General features: G+C 31.8%; 2 long non-coding RNA genes across 2 annotated transcripts; both read right to left on the bottom strand.

Annotated features, from left to right (window-relative positions):
• Positions 1-310: 310 nt before the first annotated feature.
• LOC135953415 (uncharacterized) lies at positions 311-906 on the bottom strand. Its single transcript, XR_010576210.1, has 3 exons — positions 803-906; positions 671-733; positions 311-615 (listed from the first exon to the last, which is right to left on the bottom strand). It is a non-coding gene; the product is annotated as an uncharacterized LOC135953415 (long non-coding RNA).
• Positions 907-6,678: 5,772 nt separating this feature from the next.
• LOC135953393 (uncharacterized) lies at positions 6,679-7,240 on the bottom strand. The gene is made up of 3 exons (XR_010576209.1): positions 7,136-7,240; positions 7,003-7,065; positions 6,679-6,947 (listed from the first exon to the last, which is right to left on the bottom strand). It is a non-coding gene; the product is annotated as an uncharacterized LOC135953393 (long non-coding RNA).
• Positions 7,241-9,982: the final 2,742 nt, after the last annotated feature.

Here is a 9,982-nt window from a genome sequence, read left to right as displayed (position 1 = left end):
AGGGTTTCATGCTAACTTTTATTTTTACGTTGAAAAATAACTGTTAACTGTGGAGTTGAGATCATTGTTTTAATATCGCCATAGATTCTGAAAGAGCACGTCAATACGAATATATTGATATATAACAGTATATGTCTCCGTTGAATCTAACATAGAGATTTTTTGATTTCAAATTTTCTGGATAAGCATTATTTACGGTCCCTGCAAATTAGTAAAAAGTTAAGGATTGTTTCTTAGCATCATATTAATCATTTCCGTGTATGTTGACTGCATTTCGAGGATTTCCGAAAAAATCTTACAAAAACTGACAATAATTTAAACAATAGACGATTTATTACTTTAACTGTAATTAATTTTAATAAAACAATTTAGGAATATTTTGAAATATTCAAAAACCTATAAAGAGATCTAAGCTACAATCAATATAATAGTAATTTTGGTTCATTGTTATACCAAGTTTTTATGCAAATTGTTACACCATTTATCCACACCATATTTTATCTGTATGACCGTTTTTATATTTGTTATAAATGCAAACATCATCACAATCCTCATCATGCTCATATACCATACTTCTCTTTGCCACAGTTTTAGGTACCTCCGCTAAGCAGGAGTCTATAAAGAAAAAGTTTTAATAAACTGACATTTTATTGCATTTAAAAAATTTTACTGTATTTGATACGGCAAGCATCCTTGTCAGCATCATCGATGACTCCTTCTTGTCTACAATACTCTGGTTAGAAATGTTTTATTGATGAATGTCAGTTTATTTTTATATTTTTTTTTTGTTTCATCTACTTACTTGGAATTGCTGTCAACCCATAGTGAATTAGGATGCAAATTAAGAAATATTTGAAAAACATTTGCGAGATTTAAGCGAGCTTGACTTGAAATTTGTGATTGAATTTTGCTTTGGAAAAATCTATAGAGTTTGCGGCTTTTTATAGATTTCCGCCGCAACTGAGTAAGTGTCTATGAATAAATTTAACTGATTATTTAAAGTTTTTTAATATAAATATTTTTTTTAAATCTTAATAAATAAGTTAAGTTCCTGCCGCAAATATTTAAATCAGACAGTGCACAGTGGTGTCAACCGTGCTCTTTTGCATGAAACACTGGTTTTTGGATAAAATATTATTGTATTTTTCAACATAGTCTCCTTTGAGCTCTATGCACTTTCTCCAATTTTGTCATCCCTTCCAAAAAAATAAGATTTGTCGAGGTCATCAAAATAGATTTTTGTTTGTGAGGTAATTTCATCGTTGGAGTCAAATCTCTTTCCGCCGAAACATTTCATCATTTTTGCAAATAAGAAATAGTCACTCGGTGATAAATCCGGAGAATAGGGCAGAAGAGGGAGTTTATCGTAGCATAATTCATGGATTTTTGCCATGGAAACTGCACTCTATTCTGAGCAAACGCGGCAAAGTGGAAAGAGCTTTCTCATATCCAAGTAATCATTCAAAATTGTAACCATTGGGACACGTGAGATGTCTATGTCTTCCACATTCTCTCGCACTTTCAATCTCCGATCGGCCAACATTATATCGTGAATTTTTTCAATTGTTTCGGGTCTAGAGACCTAAACTGGGCGTCCAGAAAGTTCTGTATCTTTCGTACTTGTACGGTCACAAGGAAATTCAGTAAATCATTTTTATACCCTTCAACTTCGTGAGAAGGGTATACATAAGTTTGTCATTCCGTTTGTAATTTCTATATTTTTCATTTCCGACCCTATAAAGTATATATATATTCTGGATCCTTATAGATAGCGGAGTAGATTAAGCCATGTCCGTCTGTCTGTTGAAATCAATTTTCTGAAGACCCCAGAGATCTTCGGGATCCAAATCTTCAATAATTCTGTCAGACATGCCTTTAAAGTCAGTTTGCTATTTAAAATCAGCAAAATCGGTCCACAAATGGCTGAGATATGAGGAAAAAACCAGGACAACCTCGACTTTTTAACCTACAGTATTGGCCATAACTGAAGCACCCCCTCAATAGAATTTTTCAAAACATAATTTTTTTGATAAAAAATGCTTTTTTGAATTCTGATTTGCATATATTTTATTAACTTATATTGTTAATGTTCATATAACATTCATTTAGTAAAAGATAATTTTATGAACAATTAATTTAAAATAATAAATCATATAAAAACACAAAACGCAACGGACAAAACAAAAGCACCCCCTTATAAGATGTTTAAAAATTTGACTACGCTACTGTATATTTGCATTGTGAATTGACGGGACTGACAACGAATGGATTTAAAAATTCCAGAAGATAAAAATAAAGAAAGACGTAGTGTGTATAATTTAAGTTTTATACAGTTTATTGCAATAAAAACAATGGGATGGAAAACGTACTCCAGTGAATTTAAGATTAAAGTTATTGAAGACCGGAAGACGGATTTATCACGACATGAATTGATTAAATAATATTCAATTAACAGATCAGTTTTTTTCAAGCTCATTTCAATGTTTTTGCAGACTGGTCGCATATCAACGGTGAATTCTGGAGGACGTCCGCGAAATAAAACACGATATTATTATGATTCCTTGATCAAAAGAGCAATTCAAAAATATCCTACAGCATAATATAGTCAAGTATGAACAAGTTTATGATTATGCGTTAGCGAAAGAACAATCCGTTGAAAAGCAGTAGAAGTCGGATTATTCAGTTGACGACCAGCAAAAAAACCCATTATATCAGCTAAGAACAAGAAAGCTAGACTGAAGTTTGCCAAAGCGCACATCGACTAGAGTGTCCAAAAATGGAAGACAGTACTGTTCACTGATTAATCCAAATACAACTTAAAAGGTTCCGATGGAATAAGGCGTGTACGCAGACCAAAAGGAGAAAGACTGAATCCTAAGTATTGCAAAGGAACAACTAAACTTGGAGGAGGCAATGTAATGTTCTGGGGTGTCTTTTCTGGTCAAGGAATTGGGCTAATTCATAAAATTAATGGGATTATGGATCATTTCATGTACCGTGATATAATGAAAGCTGTAATGTTGCCTTATGGCAGTGAAGAGATGCCACTTAAAGGGAGCTTCCAACAGGATAAAGATCCTAAGCACACCTCCAAAATTTGTAAGACTTGGCTACAGAGCAATAAAATTCAAGTTATTCATTGAAATCCTGAATCTCCCAATAACAATCCTATTGAGAACTTGAGGGATATTGTTAATATGAAAATAAAACGTGAAATTTGCCGAAATAAGGATCGGAAATTTTCATGATTTATTCCAAGCCGTTAAAATAGCCTGGGAAGGAATATTGCAAGACAAGATAAAAAACTTAATATCTTCTATGCCTAAGTGATGTGCTTGTGTCATCCAATGCAAAGGATTTGCAAAAACATAGTAATTAAAATTAGTGTTATATTATATCCATCAAGGGGTGCTTTAGTTTTGTCCGTTTCATTTACTACATTAAAATATTTTTTGATTTTATGTTACCACTTATGGAAAGATTAACTTTAAAACTATTTGTTTATCAATAATAAACATATTAACAAATGAAAATAATACATATTCGAAATTTAAAACTTTGTTTTTATAAAAGAAAATATAATATGAAAAAAATTAACTGAGGGGGTGCTTTAGTTATGGCCGATACTGTATATCTGGATTACTAAGTCATTAATATAGACAATATGGATATCTAATGATAGATATTTCAAAGACCTGTGCAATGACGTATATAAAACCATAGTAAGTTGGACCTACAATGGGTCAAAATCGGAAAAATATTTTTTAACTCGATTTTTTTTTCTCCAAAAGTTTTTTTTCGCTAAATATTAAAAAAAATGGAAAAAATAAAAAATAAAAAATTTTAAATTTAAAAAATTTTAAAAAAATCTAAATTTTAAATTTAAAAAAATTAAAAAACTACAAAAAAAAATAAATTTTATTTACCTAAAAATATTTAAAATGTTTCTTTTGAAGTATAATTTGGTGAAGGGTATATAAGATTCGTTACAGCCGAATATAGCTTCTTACTTGTTATACCTCTATTTGAGTGATGCTTAATGAGCACACGAAATTGACTCTCTCCTCAAGTTACGAGGTAGTCTGCTGTCAAACACAAACTAAATGACGTAGTTGACAGGAGTCAACTGACAGATGCTTCTTGACAGGATAAGTGTTTACCTTTCAGTTAATAGCCGGGAAATTCAAAAAGTCACGGTCTTAATGACCCACCCTTATAAATATATAAATTCTAAACGAATTTAGAGATTTCTTTGAGATTTGGCACATGAATAGAGAAGTTGAATTTTTAGAATATTGTCCTTTGAAGTATGACAGAGAATAAGTTTAAGTGATCATTTAAATTTGGTTAATGTAAATGTGGAGACGATTTCAAAATCAATGGTAATTAATATGTAAATTCTAAACAACTGGTCAGATATTTTTGCAACTTGGAAGATCAATAGAGGAGAACAAGTTTGAAGACCAAGAATTGGAGGCATAACTCTATGAAGATTGTTGTCAAACTCAACAAGAGCTTGAAAAATCATTGGGAGCTACTCAAGCAGCAATTTCAAAACGTTTGCAAGCAGCAGGATTAATCTAAAAGCAGGGAAATTGGCTACCAAACGAATTGAAGCTTAGAGACTTGGAAAGATGATTTTCTTGCTTGAACACTGTAAAAGAAAATAAGTTTTACACCCAATCATAACTTGCGATGAAAAAATTAATCCATTACAATAAACCGAAGCGTAAGAGATTGTATGTGAAGCCCGGCCAACCAACCGAATCGACACCAAAGTCAAATATCCATGGCTACCTTAGCTCCGTATTTGGTGGATCAAAAGGGTCCTATCTACTATGAGGGACCTGTACCGAAAGCAACTGATTCTTTTAAAGAGAACAGTTGCCGAAAAACTCGCAGAATATGCTGCCAGATATTAAATCGTACAGTGAGCCTCAAAAGTGAGTATACACCAAAAATTAGTTGATTTTTTGTAATATAATGAAGATCCTAAAATTTATCCATCGATTCAAATTTTAAAGATTCGGTTTGTTGGAGATTGGATTTAATAATAGATTCGGTTGTAAAAAAAAATATTTAAGTCGGACTATGATTTTCATGATCATAAAAAATCAAAAAATTCGCTGGTGTTTACTCACTTTTGAGGCTGTGTGTAATATTCCATCATGACAAAAGCTCGGCTTCTGTTGTAATACCTGTTAAAAAGTATTTAAAATGAAATAGTTGGTAAGTTTTTCCTCACCCGCTTTATAGTCCAGACCGTACCCCGTCCTACTACTATTACGCTTCACTTTGGAACAGAGTATGTGATATTGGCATGATTTATTGAATTTATATGTATTTATTGTAAATGTATTTATTGTAAATGGTAAGAGCTTAACGAAGTTTTCGTACTGAGGAAAGATCTTCCGGTTGATACAGTTATCGCTCAGTTGACAATATTTTGGATCTCTTAGAAAACTCTTCAAATCCAATAATTTGTTTGCGGATGGCATAAACATTTGTTAGTCATTCAAATATATGGATGGAAATCTACTAAGCTCGAAGACTCGACGATTCACTCAGTTGTGACAGTATGAAATTTAAGGTTCATGTGAGCTCAAACAATCAAGATTGAATATGAACGATTTACTTAATCGTGACGGGATGTTAATACTCCACCCCCCATTTTCTCAATCACTGGTTATCGTTTTTCGTAATGATGTATGTACTTACATCCTGTTAATATAATTATTGAATGAAAAACTTTCAGTATATCGTCTCGACAAAAAATAACCAGAGATTTTGAAAATGCTAGAGGCTTAACCAGCATCATGTAAATGTTTTAAATCCTAGAGAGTCAAACACTCAAGCAAATTCTGTGCAAAGATCAGTGGTATCAATGAATCGTCACCAAAATGCAAAATAACGTAACATGATTTCAATAGTTTTGTACATTATGGCCAAGAACCAAATATCTGATATAAACAAAATTTCTACAAATTAATATCAAAAGAAAATGACAAATACATTTCCAAATTAGGATCTTGCTTTTGTAGGTTATTTTTGATCATAATCTATCAAACATTCGATTTTGGTGTTTTTATTGTAACGTTGTTTCTACGATCATTTAAAACATCTTATGTTTTCATTAAACTCAACATATTTTTTACAAATGGTGCAATATAGTGTTTCACTTACTTGATTAGGGTAAAAAACATCAAACTATATGATTTCCTGCAAATCAGGGGCCGAATTACCGCATTCGATATCGAGTAAAATCGATTGTAATTTTCTTATTTGAGATTACGGCATTCGATATCGAACATGAAATTTAGTACATTTTTTTATAATTACGATATCGAAATTATTTTTCGATACGATAGTTCTTTCGATCACGAGTGCGGTAATTCGGCCCCAGGTTAAAAATTGTATGTGCAACAATGTATGGTGTCTTCGCTTACTTGCCTATTGTGTCTTAGCTAAATGACGTAAAGTGGGAATATTTATTTACTGAATGTTCTAAACTAAACAAAATTGATATATGAAGTTCATATTATGAACTTCATGCATCATTTTGTAATTGGACCGGTAGTTTAGAAGATTCAAATTTATTATCACTTTTCAACAAATTTGTAAACTTTACTGTTACAAAATAAATTTAAACAATAGACCATTTAATTACTTTAACTGCAATTAATTTTAATAAAACAATTTACGATTATTTTGAAAGATTCTAAAACATATAAAGAGATCTAAGCTACAAACAATATAGTAATTTTTATTCATTGTTATACCAAGTTTTTATGCAAATTGTTACACCATTTATCCACACCATATTTTATCTGTATGACCGTTTTTATATTTGTTATAAATGCAAACTTCATCACAATCCTCATCATCGTCATCGTTGAATGCCGCATTTCTCTTTACCACAGTTTTAGTTGCCTTCTCTAAACAGGTCTCTATAAAGAAAATGTTTAATAAATTGAAATTTTCTTGCTTTTTGCAAATTTTTACCGTATTTGTAACGGCAAGCATACTTGGCATCATCTTCGATGGTTCCCCTTTCTATACAATACTCTGGGTAGAAATGTTTTATTGATGAATTTCGGTTTATTATTATTTTTATATTTTTCTTTAATCTACTTACTCGGAATTGCTGTCAACACATATTGAATTAGGATGCAAATTAAGAAATATTTGAAAAACATTTGCGAGATTTAAGCGAGCTTGACTTGAAATTTGTGATTGAATTTAGCTTTGGAAAAATCTAGAGAATTTACGGCATTTTATAGATTTCCGCTGCAACTGAGTAAGTGACTGTGAATAAATTTAAGTGATTATTTAAAGTTTTTTTAATATAAATATTTATTTTTAAATCTTAATAAATAAGTTAAGTTCCTGCCGCAAATATTTAAATCAGACAGTGCACAGTGGGGTCAACCGTGGATTTTTGATTGAAATAAAGGTTTTTGGACACAAAATTATTTTATTTTTCAACATAGTCTCCTTTGAGCTCTATGCACTTTGTCTAATTTTGTTTATCCCTTTCAAAAAATAAGATTTGTCGTGGTGATCAAAATAGGCATTTGTTTGCGAGATAATTTTATTGTTCCTGTCAAATCTCTTTCCCCAGAGACATTTCTTCAGGTTTGGAAATAAGAAATAGTCACTAGGTTTAAATTCAGAGAATAAGGGAGTATTTCGCAGCCTAATTCATGGATTTTTCTGCCAGAGAAACAGCACTCTATTTTGAGCAAACGCGGCAAAGCGGAACGAGCTTTCTCATACCCACGTGATCATTCAAAATTGAAACCACTGTGACATGTGAGATGCCTATGTCTTCCACATTCTCTCGCACTTTCAATCTCCGATCGGCCAACATCATATCGTGAATTTTTTTCAATTGTTTCGGGTGTATAGACCTCAACTGGGCTTCCAGAACGTTCAGAATCATTCGTGCTTGTACGGTCACAACGAAATTCAGTAAAACATTTTTTTTTTCCACACAAAATAATGCTCAATGAGCACACGAAATTTACTTGTTTCCAATTTCTCCTCAAGTCACGAGGTAATTGCTATCAATGTCTGTCAAACACAAACTAAATGACGCAGCTTATTCAAATTTTGACAGGAGTCAACTGACAGATGCCTCTTGGCAGAATTAGTATTGATCTTTCAGTTAAGAGTCGGAAAATTCAAAAAGTCGCTGAATTATTAACCCTCCCTCATAAATATGTAAATTCTAAACGAATGCAGAGATTTCTTTGAGATTTGACACCTCAATAGAGAAGTTAAATTTTCAGAATATTGTCCTTTGAAGTATAGACTTTGTTGCATAGCCAAAGCTATAATTAGACAAATTTGGCCACCTCAAATCAGCCGAATAGGGTAAATGACAGCGAATAAGTTTAAGTGATTATTTAAATTTGTTTTAATGTAAATGAGGGGACGATAGCAAAAATAAATAGTAGTTAATATGTAAATTCTAGACAACTGGTGATATTTGTTTGCAACTTGGAAGATCAATAGATGAGAAGTTGAGTTTTCATAATCAGCCCAATTATCAAAAAAAATTCACCGGGAGTTTTTTCCATTTTCTCATTTTTCCTATTCAAATTCTTTTTTTTTCATAATTGGGCTGAATATTGTCTTTGGAGTTATAAGTTTGGCCACCTCAATGTGAAAACAAGTAAGAAAGTATGGTTGGTCAAGGCCGACCATATAATACCCTACACTAAGTAAAAGAGCAAAAAAAAATTTTCTTTTAAAATTTCAATAATTTATATTTTTGAGTGATTTTCGGAAGTGGGGTTATATGGATGCTTTGACCAATTATGGACCGATCACCATGAAATTAGGTCGTGTGATTTATGTCTATATTAAAGTTAACTATGTTGAATTTTGTGTGTTTACCAACATTTTTAAGCGATTTATGAACGTTAAAGTGATTTTCGGAAGCGGGTCTATATGGGAGCTATGACTAATTATGGACCGATCGTAACAAAATTTGGTGACATGAATTTTGTGTATATAAAACTTATTTGGAGCGGAATTTGTGGAGATACATATATAAATTAAACATTTATGACCGATAAAGTCCAATTTCGGGAGGACATTTGTATGGGGGCTAGGTGAAATAGTGGACCGATTTCAGCCAGTTTCAATAGGCTTGGTCCTTGAGCCAAAAAAATAATATGTACCAAATTTGATCGAAATATCTTCAAAATTGCGACCTGCACTCTGCGCACAAGGTTTATATGGACAGCCAGCCAGCCAGCCGACCAGACGGACGGACGGACATCGCAGAAAGTGATTCTAAGTCGATCGGTATACTTTAAGGTGGGTGTTAGACTAATATTTTTGGGCGTTACAAACATCTGCACAAACGCATAATACCCTCCCCACTATGGTGGTGTAGGGTATAAACATTTGTCTGATTTGCATGTGCAACATTGTATGGTGTCTTCGCTTACTATTGTGTCTTAGCTAAATGACGTACAGTGAGTTCAATCGCAAAAAAGTGGGAATAAATCTGAATGTTCTAAACTAAACAAAATTGATATATGAACTTCATGCATCATTTTGTAATCGCACCAGTAGTTTATATGATTCAGATTTATTAGCACTTTTCAACAAGTTTGTGAACTTTACAGTTAAAAAATAAAATTTGCCTTGAATTGCTTATTTGAATATTCGAATAATAAATTGCTACTTATTATAACACCGCTGTGTTAGAACTCAATATACCCTGTTCTAACATATTTATAAAAAAAGAAAACAAAATGCCCAAAATATACATAAATTTAAAACAAAATATATAATAAATTATCAAGTTAAAAAAAAACATTGCGGGAGTCCACAGAAAACTAAAAACAATAACTAAAAAACGGAAACAATTTATTAAATTAAAACATCATCATCTAAACACAAAAAACACACTGACGTAAAAATATTAATAATAATATTATTTCAACAGTGGATAGTGAGAAAGACT

Source organism: Calliphora vicina, chromosome 3, assembly GCF_958450345.1.
Source record: "Calliphora vicina chromosome 3, idCalVici1.1, whole genome shotgun sequence".
Taxonomy (NCBI): domain Eukaryota; kingdom Metazoa; phylum Arthropoda; class Insecta; order Diptera; family Calliphoridae; genus Calliphora; species Calliphora vicina.
Note: the sequence above shows the minus strand (reverse complement) of the source record. Positions and strands in the feature narration are given on the sequence as shown.